At 39.5% G+C, this 19,287-nt stretch overlaps 1 long non-coding RNA gene across 1 annotated transcript; it reads left to right on the plus strand.

Annotated features, from left to right (window-relative positions):
* Positions 1-2,318: 2,318 nt before the first annotated feature.
* On the plus strand, positions 2,319-7,421 carry LOC118883149. Its single transcript, XR_005016944.1, has 3 exons — positions 2,319-2,456; positions 3,496-3,545; positions 6,673-7,421. It is a non-coding gene; the product is annotated as an uncharacterized LOC118883149 (long non-coding RNA).
* Positions 7,422-19,287: the final 11,866 nt, after the last annotated feature.

Here is a 19,287-nt window from a genome sequence, read left to right on the forward strand (position 1 = left end):
AGAGCACAAGCTCCAGACGCGCAGGCTCAGTAGTTGTGGTTCACGGGCTTAGTTGCTCCGTGGCATGTGGAATCTTCCCAGACCAGGGCTCGAACCCGTGTCCCCTGCATTGGCAGGCAGACTCTAAACCACTGTGCCACCAGGGAAGCCCCTGTTGCTAGTTCTTTAGACTCTTGTCCTTTTGTTACCGAACCAGGTTCACTTGCCCCATAGACGCCAAGGTTTGCAGCAGAGATAGGGTTTATTCATGAGACAGCCAAGCACGGAGACAGGAGAGCAAATCTCAAATCCAGCTCTACCAAAGGCGAGGGGGTTTGAACATTTATGGGTAAAGGGCATAGAGTGGTCAGAGGTGCAGGGGAAGGTGACTGGAGGTAAGAAAAGAGGAAGTGAGGTAAGTGTTGCTCTGTGCAGGTGCAACTGGACTTCATGCTCCTTTGTAGGATGTATGTTCAGAAAATGGCGGTGTTAGCATGATCTAAGGGTAGAATTTTTGGCCCTCTGACTCAAAAGGTCACCTATGGAACACTCGAGCAGGCCCGGTTAATGGGTCCATGGTCTCAACCGGCTTGATGTGGACAAGAGCTGACTCAGTTCCTGAAAAACAGTTTGAGCACACATCTTAAGACTCACCTCAGAGATGCTATCTGTAAGGGGGTGGTGAAGGGAGTCTTGTGATACATTGTCTAAGCTACGTGAAGCTTGAAGGGCATGCAGTTTTGCAAGCTTGATCAGTGAAGACAGATTACAGTTTAGTATTTACTAGACCAGGAAGTTAGTTTAATGGATATAACTAATGACCATCCTCAGTTTCACTTTTACATATTTTAAAATCTAAAAGGTAAGGAGTGGCAGATACAATAGATAGGCTCATTCAGCCTTCATTTCAAACTCTTTTTTGCTTACCTTAATCTACCATAGAGGCTTGTGCTCCCAGACCCTCTTGTTGCTAAGTGTGACCATGTGACTCAATTCAGGCTAATGAGAGTTAAGTGGAAGTCTGCTGCTGCTTATTCCTTTTCCTTCTTCCTGTTTGGAATGTATAAAATATTTGATGCACAGCATCCATTAGCAAGAAAGCAGAACAGGACTGCTAACGAACTGGTTTCTTCTTACTGTATGTGTGTGTTGGGTTTTTTTGGAAAAAATGTGTACATATTTGTATTTCTCCTTTTTTATTATACAAAACTCAGCACACCATATATATTATTTTGTGGCTTACAATTTCACTCCTCATTAGTACACAGAGATCTTCCTTCTTCTTTTTAATGGCCACATAGTATTCCATTCTGTGAATTTTAAAATCAAACCTCAAATTTGAATAAAAAGAAAAACAAATAAACTTCCAGTCCTTCCCTCCCCACCCCCAGAAGGACTATGAGTTTGGGATTAGCAGATGCAAACTATTATATATAGGATGGATAAACAACAGGTCCTACAGTATATAGCACAGGGAACTATATTCAATATCCTGTGATAAACCATGATGGAAAAGGATATGAAAAAGAATATATATATGTATAACTGAGTCACTTTGCTGTACAGAAGAAATTAAACACAATATTATAAATCAACTATACTTCAATAAAATTAAAAAAGAAAAACAAATAAACTTAATTGTATATAAAATGATATAACCTCAGGGACTTCCCTGGTGGCGCAGTGGTTAAGAATCCACCTGCCAACACAGGGGACACATGTTCGATCCCTGGTCCGGGAAGATCCCACATGCCGTGGAGCAACTAAGCCCATGCGCCACAACTACTGAAGCCCACGCACCTAGAGCACGTGCTCAGCAACAAGAGAAGCCACCGCAATGAGAAGCCCACGCACCACAACAAAGAGTAGCCCCCGCTCGCCGCAAGTAGAGAAAGCCCATGTGCAGCAACAAAGACCCAATGCAGTCAAAAATAAATAAATAAATAAAATAAATTTTTTAAATGCTTAAAAAAATACTTTATAAAATGATATAACCTCAGAGAGAAAAATAATTAATTCAAATAATTTTGAGTACAGGTTTCTCACTGTACACATTTAGTGGGGTATGATTTGAAGACAAACAGAACTAAAATGAAATCTTAAAATTCTACTTAGGAAATTTGTTGTTGGTAGTGATATTGGTGTTGCAACTCTGAAACTCTTGTGCATAATATAGGGAAGAGCAAATAATTGATATTGAGACCCGGGGTTTTCTCTGTGGGAGAAGGAAAATAAAATATAGAATGGTGGAAAGTGAGGAAAGACCTTGTGATGTTTGATTTGAATTGGAGGGGTCACTGTATACTGATGGTTTTTGTTTTGTTTTATTTTTAAGTGCATTTCCTAGCTTTGTCCACTGAAAAGGCCTAGAAGCAATGACAACCCAGAACAATTTCTAAATATTATTCTTCACTATAAAGAATCAGAACTCCTTAAAGAAATGGCTGAAACCAGCTCTGGGGCAGAGAAAGCACAAGGTAAGCCTGCAGTGTTTGGCTGTGCCAGAAAGCAAGGAACTGTTCAAAGACTATTGGGAACAAAAGGACAAAGGAGCCAATGTGAAGGGTCTCCCACTGTCCAAATTTGAGACAATATGGGAATCAAACAGCATAATGATGGTAAAGGATTATAACATGCTGGGAATTTTTTTTTTTAATTCCACAAGTTCACAGTGACATCAGAGAGAGAGGGAGAGAAGCAGATGCTGTTGATGCCTTTTTCCACATTACCCTCAACCCACTTGAATTCTTTTCTATCCACAGTTCCCATCATTCTGACAGATGCCCACCTTTCTGCTCTGCCTGAGGTCTTTCTCAGGAACCACTTAAGAGTGTATGGCTGCTGAGGGAGGCAATGGGAAAGTGCAGAGGGTTAGGAAGCGGGGGGATAGTTAATACATCCAGGGCAGCTCTTAACTAACAGATGTTGGGATTAGCAGCACAATTCTAAGGAATTCAACATCGTTTCTCAGTGGGACTGAGGTCCAATTATCCACAGCAGAACTGTTCACTGATAAACCGTTTACTGGCTTTTCCTCCTTGCCCTGTCTAACTTTCCCCATTTCCTCTGTTCCTCTGGTATCATCTCCCAAATAAACTACCCACAACCAGGTTTCTGTGTCAGGGTCTACTTTGGAAGGACAAAAAGTAAGAGTTAAAGAGACTAGATAAAGGGGGAAAGGGTAAGCTTGTATTATAGAAGAATGCCAGCTAATACATATAAAAGGAATGATAGACTTGGGAAAATCACCATTTTGCAACCTCGAATTAAAATTTGATTCAGGCAAAAACTATTAATTTATGCTAAAATTATTATGAAAGGTTAATGGGAAACAAGATATTCACATGGTCTCAAAGTATCACCCACCCCTCAGATTACTTAATGATTACAAGGAGATATACATGTTAAGTGGAAAGACTGGTCACCACCTCTACCAAGTTGTATTAGTCAGCTCGGGCTGCTATAACAAAATACCATAGATTGGGTGGCTTCAATAACAGGAATTTATCTTCACAGTTCTGGAGGCTGGGAAGTCAAGATCAAGGTCCTGGCCAATCTGGTTCCTGGTGAGAGCTCTTTTCCTGACTTGCAGATGGTCACCTGCTTGCTGTATCCTCACATGACAGAGAGAGAGGCAAACTCTTTGGTGTTTCTTTTTTTAAGGACACTAATCCCACAATAAGGACTTCATCTTCATGACCTTATCTAAACCTAATTACCTCCCAAAGGCTTCATCTTCAAATACCATCATTTTGGGGGTTAGGGCTTTAACATATGAATTTTGGTGGGACACAGTTCAGTTCATAACACCAGAGATCACAATTAACATCACAATAATTGGGTAACCTAACATTATGTGCCTTCTGATTTTATGCAAAAAAAGGGTACAACATGTATTTTTGCTAAAATACTTCATTTATTGCACTAATGGAGAAACAAAGGAATAAATCCTGGGACTTCCCTGGTGGTCTACTGGTTAAGACTCTGCGCTCCCAATGCAGGGGGACGGGTTCCATCCCTGGTCAGGGAACTAGATCCCACATGCTGCAACTAAGACCCGACACAGCCAAATAAAAATAAATAAATAAATATTTTAAAAAAAAAGAAAGAAATCCTGAATGTGGAATATTCTACAAGAAAACTGCCCCAGACTCTTCAAACAGCATAATTAAACATTTTTAAAAAGCCAGGAGAACTGTTCTAAAAATTTAAAAGAGTAAAGAGACATAACACCAAATGTAAATTGTGAACCTTGAAAAAAAAAGCAACTATAAAAAAGACATTTTGCAGACAATTGGGAACATTTAAATATGAACCTAATATTAGATGATTAGACATTATTGTTGATTTTCCTAGATATGATAAAAGTAATGTGGTGGTAGGAGAATATCCTTATTCTCAGGACAAGCATGCTTTACCCCATTTACTTAGGGGTCAAGTAATATAATATCTGCAACTTACTTCCAAAAGGTTTAGCAATAATAAATGAAGTAATAAACAGTTTAAAAAATAATAAATAGATCAAAACTTTAAAAATAAGGCAAGTGTGACAAAATGTTAGCAACTGGTGAATCTAGGCGAAAAATGTTCATTGTGCTATTCTTTTAAGTTTTCTATAGGTTTGAAATTTTTTAAAAAACTGAAAAAACGTAAATATTATATAGAAGCCATATAAATGTTGTTTTTGTTGCCAAAGTGGAAAAATGCATCCTTGTGAATGCCTTTATTCCAAGTCTCCCAGGCCAATGTGTCATCTCTTTCATGCTCTATGATGCTGAATTCTAGGGCTTCAATAAAAAGCTTCTCTGGGACTTCCCTGGTGGTGCAGTGGTTAAGAATCCGCCTGCTGATGCAGGGGATAAGGGTTTGAGCCCTGGCCGGGGAATATCCCACATGCTGCGGAGCAACTGAGCCCGTGCGCCACAATTACTGAGCCTGCACACCTAGAGCCCATGCTCCGCAATGAGAAGCCACCGCAATGAGAAAGGAGAAGCCCACACTGCAACGAAGAGTAGCCCGCGCTCACCGCAACTAGAGAAAGCCCGCGTGCAGCAACGAAGATCTAATGCAGCCAAAAATTAATTAATTAATTAATTAATTTTTTTAAAAAAGCTTCTCTAACTCTTGACCACTCCCCTTAAAAGGTACTAGGTCATTTCTAATGTTTCAGTATTATGAATATATTTTATGTATTATTCCTTTTATATCCTTAAATACTTGCTTAGAATATCTGCCATTAATTCTAAGAATCCTTAATTAAATGATAGTTTCTACTTCAGAAGGCAATCACTACCACAGGTCCATGGTTACCAGTTACATGGTTCCTTCTAGACCTGGTTCTGTGCAGATTCATGTTACCCAACTTCAAGTTCACTTTCCCTGCTATTCAGCAGTTCTCTAGTCAGCTCCTTTTAACTTACTGTAAAGCAAACAATATGTTTTTTTAAGACATCAGTTTCTTAAGCCCTCATTACACAACTATGCCTACCTTTTCCTAAAATTAATATTTATGGACAAGTAATACAAGAACATGTTATCTTTATAAAATGGTGGAACATTGCAAGTTTAACTGACTTGTGACCATTTATATCTTCTGCTTATTCTGTGCTAGGCACTGTTCTAGTAATAAATAAAAAAGACAAAAATCCTTGCTCTCATGGAATTTACATGCTAACATGGGGAAGCCAGACCCCAGATTATTTAAAATATATAACTCATGATTGTTCTAAGAGCTATAAAGAAAATAAGGCAGGGAAGAGGAAAAGGGACAGCAGAAGAGATTATTTTGTGCGGTGTTCTGTAGTTTCGCCTTTCACCTCTTTGGTTAAATTTAGTCCTAGGAATTTTATCCTTTTGGATGGTATTATAAATGAAATTGTTTTCTTAGTTTTCTTTTCAGATTGTTTGTTGCTAATATATAGAAACAACTGATTTTTGTGTATTGATCTTGTATCCTGCAACTTTACTGAATTCGTTTATTAGCTCTAATAGTTTTTCTGTGGATACTGTAGGGTTGTCTATGTATAAGATCATGTCATCTGCAAATACAGATAGTTTTACGTCTTCCTTTTCAATTTGGATGACTTTTATTTCTTCTTCTTGCCTAATTTCTTTGGCTGGAACTTCCAGTACAAGGTTGAAGTGACAAAAACAACTATCCTTGACTTGTTCCTGATCTTAGAGGGAAAAGCTTTCAGTCTTTACCATTGAGTATGATGCTAGATCTCACACTTTTATAAATGTCCTTTATTAGGCTGAGGAAATTCCCTTCTATTGGTAATGTATGCTCTTGAGTTGGATTATTTTGTTATAAAGTATATTATTGGGACAACTGGTAAAACTTGAATGGGGTTTGAGGTTTACATAGTGTTAATTTTCTGATTTTGATGATCGTAATGTAGTTATATAGGAGAACAACCTGTTTGTAGGAATCACACACCAAACTATTCAGAAGAGTTGTGCATCATATGCTCAAATGAAAGTTCTCTGTACTATTCTTGTTATATATCTTGAAATATATTTTTCTGTGAGTTCAAAATTACTTTAAAATAAGTATATTTCTTAAGTAAACATTTTTGTTCAAAGAAATCCACCATAGACAAAGTTTAACAAATGACTGAATGAGATATTTGCAATCTAAATTCAATAAGGGATTAATATCTAGAATACAAGTAAACTCTGGTATATTAACAGGGAAAAAAAATCAGCAACCCCTGCAGAAGAATGAACAAAGGATATGAAGAGATAATTTAGAGAAGAAGAAACTCAAAAAGCTACCAAGCATATGAAGAAATGCTCAGATTCATTGATAATCGGACACATTTAATTTGGAACAAAACTGATATGTCATTTTAGTTACTGTATTAACTGGGAACCTTCATGCCCTGCTAGTGGGGAATGTAGCCTGGTGCACCCTTGTGGAAAGCACGTTTGCTCAAATTAGTCAAACTAAAGGTAACCGTCCTCTATGTCTGACAGTTTCCCTCCTGGGTATATATCTCAAATTCTCCCATGGGCCTATGCAAGGAAATATATAAGGATATTCACTGCAGTGTTATTTGTGATCATTAATAACTGGAGGCTGTCTGGGTGTCCCTGCCTGGGAGAGGGGGTACTCACCATGGAAATCCATGCAGAAGTTGGTAGCAACAGACTAGTTATATAGCTAGCAACATGGATGGTTCTTAAAAACATGTTTTTAAGTAAAAATCATAAAATGATACTGTACATTTTAAAATGGTGAAGACAGTAAATTTTCTGGGTTTTTTTTTTTTACCACAATAAAAAAAAAAATGAAATGAGAGGTATTACAAAACATGATTTTCCATCTTTGTTAACTAAAAATAAGTCATACTAAAAAGCTGTATACATTTTGTAAGAACAAATACAAATAAAAAGATGTACTTTTTAAAATAATTATTTAAATTATTTATCATCTGTTCTAATTCCTCTGCTTCCTTTTATAGATGTGATTTCCTCCCCTACTTTTTCTTCCTTTTTGGCTAGTTCTACTCTCTTTACTTTAACCCGCGAGTGCATGTTTCCCTGGGTGTGGTGGCCAGTCTTTTGGGCACTGCCTATTGGGGAAGGTTGGAAAGCCAGACCATAGTCTTTGTCAACCCAGAGAAATTTAAGTAGAGAGAAGGGGAGGAGTCCTAGGTGCTACAAAACTAGTGAAGCACACCACCTCCCCTTGCTCTAAGCAGCAATTCAGCATTTGGACTTCACTGTCAAACCCTCTGGGAGAAGAACCACTAGGAGGAAGTACTCCCTGGATCGTCATCTACCAGCCATGGTGGTTTGGAGAGTAAGAGAGCAGGAGTAGTGCCCATGGCTAGCCCACCCCCACTGCTTTCCTAACCCTTCACTCTAGCAGGGTTTTGTACTGCGGTAAATTCATCCCTGGACCGGAAATACTGGACAGTAGAGATTTCTGCAATAAAGGTTGGCAATGATTGTTCCAATGCCAAGGGGATGGACAGGCAAGAGGAATGTAGGTTGTTTTTCTCCAAGTTACCCTCTTAGAGCCAAGACAACACTCTCTGTTCTAGGATGCACCAGCACTACCACCTAGATCCCCCCAACACACACATATACTATTTCAAAACAACCTTTTATCTGCTCAGGGGGTTCTTATGGTTTGCTTGTTATTTCCTGGAAACCTATAGTTTCTCCAAGGTTAATCTCAAGGGGAGGAGCCAGCAGCCTATCTATTTCACCATATTGGTCAAAAGATGCCATTAAACACATTAGAATGGGAAAGAAAGGGAGTTGGGACTGGGCAATGGAGTTAAAAGGGAATGAATGAATAAATAAACAGGAGAGGGGCCCTGAATGGGGCAAAAAGCCACATAGTATTCACGGTTTTATTATAAAATATAATTATAAAAAATAGTAATTCCTTGCCCCATCACACTCTACTCTGATTTCCACAACCCCAAACATTCAACTCTTTCAGATTTTTCTTTTGGTACTTATCTTGTATTTCTAAATAAAGTTTTTAAACTCTTCTTTCTTTTTTTTTTTTTTTAGAAATTCTTTTTTTTAGGGGGGGGGGGGGCGCCACGCTGTGAGGCTTGCATTATCTTATTTCCCCAACCCGGCCCTTTGGCAGTGAAAGCATGGAATCCTAACCACTGGACTGCCAAGGAATTCCCTAAACTCTTATTTCTTGATTTTCCAATTTTAGATGCTTTCCATTGACCATAGAGGGAGATTTTTTGTGAAACTAACACGGCTTGTGTTTCAGAGTTCCTCACTTTCACAGGCCCTTTTCAAGGCCCCATTCTTAACTTCAAACACATAACTTTGTATTACTTTTCTTAAAGACCATCCCTCGAATCATATGTTCCTCTGGCCCTACAAAACTCGAATCCATCCCTGATTTACTACCGAATTTGCACAATGAGGACTTAGCTAAGTTATATCCCACTCCCTTCAACACACACCAAAACACATACTTTTCCCTTCCTCAATCTCACACAATTATATTATGTTTTTAAATTTTAGGCCATCTACCATGTTTTAACCCACAGATGCTCTTCCTTGTTATCTTTTCCACATTATCTTGTTTTGTCTTATGGGTGTGAAACCGAGCAGGTCCTGGTGGGGCTCCTGGGCACGGAAACCTTTCCGTGTCCCCCGTTCCTTGTTTGTAGGGAACAGACTCCAGCCTCCATGACCTTCCCTGAGTTCCAAAGGGCAGATTCGAACAGTTGCTAATCAGGGAAGGGAGGGGATGCAGAGACAAGGGAGGAGCAGCCAAGAAACAATAGTGCAGCCTTGAGGCAGCTTCCTGGTTCCCCCTCAAGTAATACACATAATATCTTTGAGCTCTTTATAGAACTAAAACCCAACAAATGGAAGTTGTCAGCATTCTTCCTACCAGAGAAGACCACCTGAGGCCAGATTAAAGGAACCAGAGAAGCTCATCAAGAGATTATCTGAGACCAGATTAAAGGAGTGCAGGCCCAGTACACACCCTAATCTTGTCAGCAACCCCACCCTTGTACTATTGCTATACAACTCCTCACCAGATCCTCCCAGGTTGGGACACAACAGTCTATGAGGACAGGAACCTGCTGTGTCCCCTTTTGCCTGGCAAAGCAATAAAGCTATTCTTTTCTACTTCACCCAAAACTCTGTCTCCGAGATTCGATTTGGCACTGGTGCACAGAGGCTGAGTTTTTGGCATCAGATGCGATATTTTATCTCTCTAGTAATATTGCAGGGTTTGTTTTGTTTTGTTGGTTAGTTGGTTGGTTGGTTTTATAGTTTAGTTTAGTTTAGTGTAATTCCCTAAATTGTCTCTGTTTCCTCTAAGTTCCTTCTTTCTTCATGGTCTGTTTAGCCCTCTCTCTTACACTGTAGACTTCTCTTAAATGGGCGGTAATCCAATCAGATTTAAGAGTGAGGTACTTAAAAACTGATCAGGAACTCAGATGGGGGAAGTTTTGTAAATGGTGGGTGTGGTAGGCAGGCTCTAAAATGGCTCCTCGTGATCCTCAGCTCCCAGTAGTCATGCCTTTGCAGTGAAGGATTATTCCAAAGAGAGGCTGGTCTTTGCCCTCAGTTCCTGGGAGGTCAGTTCTAAGCCCTTGGAATATTCTGCCTGATGAGGGTATCTTATGTACCTGGAGGCCTAGGGCCACGCGAGGTAGTCTGTGCTAACAATGTGATTTATGGTGGTGGCTCTGGACCACGCAGGAACGGCTCATCCTCCAGAGGGGCTACAGACTAAGGTTAGCCAGGCAGGCAGTCAACCATGTCTACATGCCTAAGCCCCAGTACAAATTCTGGACACCAAGGCTGGGGAAAGCTTCCCCAGTTGGCAATGTTACATGTGCATTGTCACACATCATTGCTATAAGAAGTAAGCACTTCTTGCACAACTCTTTGGGGAGAGGAAGACTGGATGTTCCGCACTTAAGCTCTCCTGGACACTGCCTTATGTTCCTCTTCCCTTGGGTGATTTTGATCTGTATTTTTTCACTATAATAAACCGTAACCATGAATATGACCACTTTTAGTGAGTACTGTGATTCCCAGGAAATTATCAAACCTGAGGGTGGTCTTGAGGACCCCTACATTTGCAATGCCTTTGTGTAATCCTTTCCCTTTGAATGTGGGCTGGACTTACTGACTCACTTCAAGCCAACAAAATATGACTGAAGTGATGGGATGTCGCTTCTGAGATTAGTTTATAAATAGGCTGAGGCTTCCACCTTGGGTACTGTAGACAATAGCCTCTTTCTTGTATTGCTTGCCCAGGGAGAAGACAGCTGTCATGTCCTGAGCCAGCTCCATGGAGAGGCCCACTTGGCAAGAGTCCAGCAACCACATAAATGTGCTTAGAAGTGGATCTCACTTCAGTTGAATCTTCAGATGAAACTGCAGCCCTGGCTGACAGCTTGCCTGCAATCCCACAAGAGACCTTGAGCCAGAGGTACTCAGCTAAGCCATGATTCTTAACTTAGAAACTGTGAGATAATAAATGTTTGCTGTTTTAAGCCACTAAGTTTTGGAGCAATTTGTTACACAGTGGGCTACAATGTAAGGTGATTAGGAGGATCCTATGCATTGAGTATCCAGAATTGTTTTTATCTGTAGGAATTTTTCCTGAGGCCATTCAATTTCTTTGAAGAAGAACTCTCCAATCTCCCAGAGAATATATGCCTGGCTGCCTGAGTTCAGGGGCCAGAGCTGGAAAAGGGACCAAACTTTCACTTATTCCCTCCATTTTTAGCCCCAAGGCAAACCCCTGCCCTCTAGTGTGTTTGGTGTGCCTAATTCTGAAGACTTTCCTTTGTCATCTGTCTGGAGAAGTTGTTGTAGCTACACCCAGGTGGAGAAGGGGCCTGGTGGGGCTAATGGCTCTGTATGTAGACTTTCAAAATTTTTCCTTGTTTTCAGCCCAGATCCTTATTCTCACCTTTTAAAGTAACTAGTGTCATTCACAAAAATCAACCCCACAAGAGTTACGGATCTACCATGACAAACAAAACTATAAAACTTTTAGGAGATAATATAGAGGAATATAATATCTTTATGACCTCAGGAAAGAGAAAGATACCTTAATATAGTTTTAAAAAATATAAATTATAAAGGAAAAATATTATAAATTGGTCTACATGAAATATAGAATTTTGTCCATCCAGAAACACCATAAAAAGAGTAGAAAGACAAGACATATATAGTTACAACACATATGATCCACAAGAGGCTTATAACCTAACTATATAAAGGTATCTTAAAAATCAGTAAGAAAACAAAGGCAACCCACTGCAAAAATATGGGCAAAAAGCCCTGAACAGGCAATTCGCAAATAAGGACATTAACAAACATATGAATAAGTGCTTAATGTGGTTAGTAATCAATGAAATGCAAATAAAAACCTAAGTGAGGTACCACAACACATCCATTGTACACAATGCAAATATCTATGAGCAGAAGCGTGATTAGTAAATTGTTGTTATGTTCAGACAATAGAATACTATCCTTCCAAGAAGATGCACAAACTAAAGATACATGTAACATAATGAATGAATCTTGAAACACATTTTTAAATAAAAGAAGCAAGATATGAAAGGATAAATATAGTAAGATTCTATTTATATAAAGTCCCAAATCAGGCAAAACTAGGAATGTCTACATAGATTGTAAAACTACATATATATTTTATGTATATATAAAATATATATACAGGCATACCTCAGAGATATTGCAGGTTTAGTTCCAGACCACCACAATAAATTAAATATCACAATAAAGCGAGTCACATGAATTTTTTTGGTTTCCCAGTTATATAAAAGTTATGTTTACACTATACTGTAGTCTATTAAGTGTGCAATAGCATTATGTCTAAAAAAATGTACATACCTTAATTAAAAAATACTTTATTGCTAAAAAATGCTATCATCTGTGCCTTCTGTGAGTCATAGTTGTAACATGAAAGATCACTGATCACAGATCACCATGACAAATATATTGTGAGAATTACCAAAATGTGATACAGAGACACAAAGTGGGCAAATGCTTTTGGAAAAATGGGGCTGAGACATTTGCAACAACATGGACATAGAGGGTATTATGCTAACTGAAATAAGTCAGACAAAGACAAATACCATATGACTCCACTTATATGTGGAATCTAAAAAAAACAAAACAAATGAACAAACGTAACAAAACAGAAACATAGTCAGATACAGAAAACAAACAAGTGGTTGCCAGAGGGGAAGGGGATGAGGAGAAGAGAGAAATAAGTGAGGGAGATTAAGAGATACAAACTTCCAGTGAGCTTCCCTGGTGGCGCAGTGGTTGAGAGTCTGCCTGCTAATGCAGGGGACACGGGTTCGAGCCCTGGTCTGGGAAGATCCCACATGCCGCGGAGCAACTAGGCCTGTGAGCCACAACTACTGAGCCTGCGCGTCTGGAGCCTGTGCTCTGCAACAAGAGAGGCCACGATGGTGAGAGGCCCATGTACCGCGATGAAGAGTGGCCCCCGCTTGCCGCAACTAGAGAAAGCCCTAGCACAGAAACGAAGACCCAACATAGCAATCAATCAATCAATCAATCAATCTTTAAAAAAAAAAAATGAGTCATGGGTATAAAATGTACAATGGGGGGAATATAGTCAATAATTATGTAATATCTTTGCATGGTGACATATTGTAACAGGTAATCATTTTGAAACATATAGAAATGTCGAATCACTATGTTGTGTTACAGGAACTAACATAGTGTTGTAGGTCAATTATACTTCAGAAACAAGCAAACTCAGAAAAAGAGATCAGATTTGTGGTTACCAGAGGTTGGGGGAAGGGGAAGTGGATGAAGGCAGTCAAAAGGTACAAACTTCCAGTTAGAAGAGAAACAAGTACTAGGGATGCAATTTATGACATGATAAATTAACACTGCTGTATGTTATATATAAAAGTTGTTAAGAGAATAAATCTTGAGTTTTCACCACAAGGAAAAAACATTTTATCTATTTCTTCAATTCTGTATCTATATGAGATGATGGATGTTCACTAAACTCATGGTGGTCATCACTTCATGATGTAGGTAAGTCAAATCATTGTGCTGCATGCCTTAAATTTATACAGTGCTGTATATCAATTATATCCCGATAAAGCTGGAAGAAAAATTTTAAAATAAATAAGTAAATAAAATGAGGAGGAAAAAATGGGGCTGATGAACTTGCTCAACACAGGGTTACCACAAACCTTCACTTTGTAAAAAACGCAATATCGATGAACCACAATAAAGTGAAGTGCAATAAAATGAGGTATTCCTGTGGAAAAAGGCATATAATTACCATAAAAGTCAGGATAGTGGTTATCTGCGTGGGAAAGAGATTATGATCAGGAAGGAATGCTAGTAATGTTGCATTTCCCGACATGGGGAGTGTTTAAGGAGCGTGTGCTTTATAGTGATTGGTTATTCTGTATATTTTATATATTTTTCTGTAGGTCTGTTATACTCAGTAACCAAAAGTTTAATTCTTTTTTTTTGTCTTCTCTACACTTTTTGTTACTGTAGTTCTGCTATTTAAAATGCTCTGTTTTATTTTTCTCAAGGTTACCTTTATAATTACACCTTTATATACTATCTTTTCCCCCTTTTTGTTTAAGTAATATTTATTACTTTCCTGCCATGCACAACGTGAGCCTGTATCTTCTTCCTCCTCTCTCACCTCCTTCTCTTCACCCAATTTCAATCAGTAACATTACATGACTCAGGGCATACTTGTGTGCCATTAAACATGCTTATCCTATTCCTACTTCATTTGTCACCCTTAAATGATACCTTTTGATTCTGAGCTCTTACAGATGAAGTTTTTCAAAACTTATTCTACTTCCAAATTGTTTCTCTCCTCCCATTTTCTGATGGTTCTAGTTTTCCTACACTGTCAGAGCCTGTAACATCGTGTCACCCTCAATCACACATTTATTTTTCTTATCTGTACCCTTATTTTTGCTTATTTGTTTTATATCTTAATTGACTCTCACTGCCAGCCCTTTAGCTAAAGTTTGCCCACGTTCTCTGCTGGCTGCTGTTAGTTCTTGAGCAGTTTCCTCAAGAAAGATTTGTATAATCAATGTCTTTTGGGTTCTTGCTGACTTAAAACTGTTCATCTGTAACCTTTATGTGTGAAGAACAGTTTGGCTGAATAAAAAATAATCTCTGGCTTTCTTTACTTGAGTATATTGTACGTATCGCTTTTGTGTTTTCTGGCATTAAATTTTGCTGTTTTGGGAAGTCTACGCCAATTTGTTTTTCTTTCCTTTTAAATGACTTTGTCATTCTACCTGGCTCACCAAATAATTCTTCCTTGAAATTTGGATAAATTCACTTTTTACTTGAATTTGCTTACTGATCGTTGGTTCTAGTAGTTCTTCTGATAGCCACTGAAATGACTGGATTCTTAGCCACTGCACCACCAAGGAAGTCCCTCTTTAAAGTCTTTTTTGGGGGGACACTAGTGTCTTTACTTGTATTTCATCCCAAACACCTTTCTTTTGAAATATAATTTGTTTAAAGTGTTTGGATAAATAATATATAATTATTATTAACATATGTTAATCATTTATTGTGTGATTACCAGATAGTCCAAATTTTGAAAGGCTCTTTAAGAATTCAGAAAATACAACCCACCACAATGATAAAAGAATCATTACCATCCTTTAAAACTGTGCATAGGGCTTCCCTGCTGGCGCAGTGGTTGAGAATCTGCCTGCCAATGCAAGGGACACAGGTTCGAGCCCTGGTCTGGGAAGATCCCACATGCCGCGGAGCAACTGGGCCCGTGAGCCACAACTACTGAGCCTGCACGTCTGGAGCCTGTGCTCTGCAACAAGAGAGGCCGTGATAGTGAGAGGCCTGTGCACCACGATGAAGAGTGGCCCACGCTTGCCGCAACTAGAGAAAGCCCTCGTACAGAAACGAAGACCCAACACAGCCAAAAATAAATTAATTAATTAAAAAACAAAACAAAACAAAACTGTGCATATATATATTTTTTATAAAGGACCTGAACTTCAGTAAGTCCTGAGACTTAACTGTGCAGTTTCAGTGGGAAGATTGTGGGTTCGAGTCCCATATGCGGTGTGGTTTTGAGACAGGAAGGAAGGGGACAGGGCACAACCTTTTTTTTTTTTTTAAATAAACTAATTTATTTTATTTATTTATTTTTGGCTGCATTGGGTCTTCACTGCTGCGCGGGCTTTCTCTAGTTGTGGCAAGCGGGGGTCACTCTTTGCTGCGATGCGCAGGCTTCTCATTGCAGTGGCCTCTCCTGTTGCAGAGCATGGGCTCTAGGCGTGTGGGCTTCAGTAATTGTAGCACATGGGCTCAGTAGTTGCAGATCGCGGGCTCCAGAGCGCAGGCCCAGCAGCTGTGGCACACGTGCCCAGCTGCTCCGTGGCATGTGGGATCCTCCCAGACCAGGGCTCGAACCCGCGTCCAAGGCATTGGCAGGCGGACTCTCAACCACTGCACCACCAGGGAAGCCCTAGACCCATGTTTTTATAATGTTAGTGCCTAGTTTCTGAAAGAACCAGCTCATAAAAGCCACAGCATATAAATTATACTACATCTAAGTTATAATTTTATGTTCACATTACATATAGATATTCCCCAATATATTCATAAGTGATTCCCAGACATTTTTGGTTCATCACTAAGGTTTTTATCCTCTTATAAAACAAATACTTTATAGTGGAGAATCCTGGCAGATACCAAGTGATCAAGGTTAACATCACCAGTAATATAGAAACATCATGTTGTACCCCTGATATGATGCACTAAGAAGGGTACATCACCTTGTAGTAGCCTTCCCAATAATGTAGAACCTCAATAATTACAGGAAAACATCAGATAATTGTCCCAATTGTGGGATAGCCTATAAAATAACTGTCCAGTATTCTTCAAAAGAGTCAAGTTTTGGGAATTCCCTGGCTGTCCAGTGGTTAGGACTCTGTGCTTTCACTGCCAAGGGCCTGGGTTCAATCCCTAGTCAGGGAACTAAGATCCCACAAGCCATGCGGCATGGCCGAAAAAAAAAGATGTCCAGTTTTGCGTATTCATTATTTTTAAGAGTTGTAATATATTTAATAGTATGAATGTTCCATAAATTACTTAATCAGTTCTCCATTAACACACACTTAGGATAGTTTTTCACTACTACAAACAATACTTCTGTGAATACTATTCTACATGTATTTTTGGGTCCTTTTGCAAATAAAACTGTAGAGTTCATTCTTGGATCAAAGAGTATATGCATTCAGAAAAAAATTATAGGTATTATCAAATTTCCTTCTTAAACAGCTATAATGGGACTTCCCTGGTGGTGCAGTGGTTAAGAATCCACCTGCCAGCGCAGGGGACACGGGTTCAAGCCCTGGTCCAGGAAGACCCCCACATGCCTCAGAGCAACTAAGCCCATGTGCCACCACTACTGAGCCTGTGCTCTAGAGCCCTCAAGCCACAACTACTGAGCCCACGTGCCACAACTACTGAAGCCCAAGTGCCTAGAGCCCGTGCTCTGCAACAAGAGAAGCCACCACAATGAGAAGCCCGTGCAGCACACTGAAGAGTAGCCCCTGCTCGCCGCAACTAGATAAAGCCCACAAGCAGCAATGAAGACCCAATGCAGACAAAAAAAAAAAAATAGGCTATAACAATTTATAATACATTTTGTTCCAACCTTGCCCTCAACATTATGAAAGTTCCTTTTCCCCCAAATCATCTGCAACACTATTATCAATTATTATTATTATTATTTTTTAAGCCAGCATTTTATTTATTTATTTATTTTTGGCTGTGCTGGGTCCTCGCTTCTGTGCAAGGGCTTTCTCCAGTTGCGGCAAGTGGGGCCACTCTTCATCACAGTGTGCAGGCCTCTCACCGTCGTGGCCTCTCTTGTTGCGGGACACAGGCTCCAGATGCGCAGGCCCAGTAGTTGTGGCTCACGGGCCCAGTGGCTCCGCGGCATATGGGATCCTCCCAGACCAGGGCGCGAACCCGTGTCCCCTGCCCTGGCAGGCAGACTCTCAATCACTGCGCCACCAGGGAAGCCCCAATTATTTTTATATTGACCAATTTTTTTTTTTTTTTGACTACACCACACGGCTTGTGGGATCTTAGTTCCCCAACCAGGGATGAACCTGGGCACTCAGCAGTGAAAGTGCAGAGTCCTAACCAATGGACTGCCAGGGAATTCCCTATATTGACCAATTTAATAGAATAAAAAGTGATGTATTGGAAGGAGGATTCTGGGAAGATAGTGAAATACAAAGCACCAGAAATCTGTCTCCCTACCTACGCAACAATTGCACTGGCAAAATCTGTCTGGCATAGCTATTTTGGAACTCTGGCATCTATAGGAAGTCTCACAACTTCCAGGGGAAGGCTTGGACAGTAAATTGTGGTTAATTTTGGTCAATTTAAGCTCTTAGCTCAGTAGCAGCTAGTTATCCCCTATATCCCAGTCCCATAGTAGGCAGCTGTGCAGGTGTTTCAGGAGCAATGTGTGGAGCTTGTGGGAGCCAAGGCGGGCAATAAGGATCTTGTCCTCTAAATACTGGGGATCTGTGTTCTGATTGATGATTGCTGCTTCTGATCATGGAAGTTCAGACACAGATATGGGCAGCAATTGTTACGTCCTGCCCCACATTGTTACAAGCCTCTCCAGCTCTGCCTGAAATGACTTCCAAGGTATTTAAAGGACTGATGCCTTTTTTCCTTACTCTTTATTTTTCTCTTGTTTCACTTTTGGGAGCCAGACTAGGACATTTAAGGACTAGGATATTCCAAAACGACCACATATACAAAGTCATTGTGCATGCCGAGGGGAAGGTGCAGGCTCAGAAAAGACTTGAGAAGACCCTAAATTTACACTTCAGGTTTATTCCTAGCACAGAGATATCTAAAATAATCAAAAATAAAAATAAAAACAAAAGCAAAAAACAGCAAACCCTGGGGAAGAAGGAGAATCTGATTTCTAGAGTTCCCATATTACTAGTTTCAAAAGTTCAGTTTTCAACAAAAACTCACAAAACATATAAAGAAACAGTAAAGTATGGCCCACTGAAAGGAAAGAAATAAATCAACAGAAAGTGTCCCTGAGAAGGACAAAATGGCAGACCTATTAGACAAAGACTTTAAAATAACTGTCTGAAAGATGTCCAAGGAGATAAAAGGATAAAATGAAACCAAAAAGAAATTCTGAAGCCAAAAGTTACAATAAATTAAATGAAACATTCACTAGAGGAATTCAATAGCAGATTTGACCAGGCAGAGGAAAGAATCAATGAATTTAAAGATAGGATAATGGAAATTATGATGGCTGAGGAATAGAAAGAAAAAGAAGAAAACTGAACAGAATCTAAGGGACCTAGGTGACAACATCAAATGGACCAATATAAACATTGTGGGAATCCAAGAAGAGAGAGAAGAAGGCAGAGATATTATTTGAAGAAATAATGGCCCCAAACTTTTCAAATTTGAAAGACATAAATATAAACATCCAAAAAGCTCAATGAATCCAAGTACAATGAACTCAAAGAGACCCACACCAAAGTACAATTATAATCAAACCGTCAAAAGACAAAGACAAAGAACGAATGTTGAAAGCAGCAAAAAGAAGTGACTTGTCCCAAAGGGTCCTCAATAAGATTATTAGCATATTTCTCATCAGAAACTTTGGAGATCAGAAGGCAATGGGCCAATATATTCAAAGTGCCAAAAGAAAAAAACCGTAAACCAAGAATCCCATACCTCGCAAAACTGTCCTTCAAATGTGAGGGA

The sequence above is a fragment of the Balaenoptera musculus genome, chromosome 1 (assembly GCF_009873245.2).
Source record: "Balaenoptera musculus isolate JJ_BM4_2016_0621 chromosome 1, mBalMus1.pri.v3, whole genome shotgun sequence".
NCBI classification, from domain to species: domain Eukaryota; kingdom Metazoa; phylum Chordata; class Mammalia; order Artiodactyla; family Balaenopteridae; genus Balaenoptera; species Balaenoptera musculus.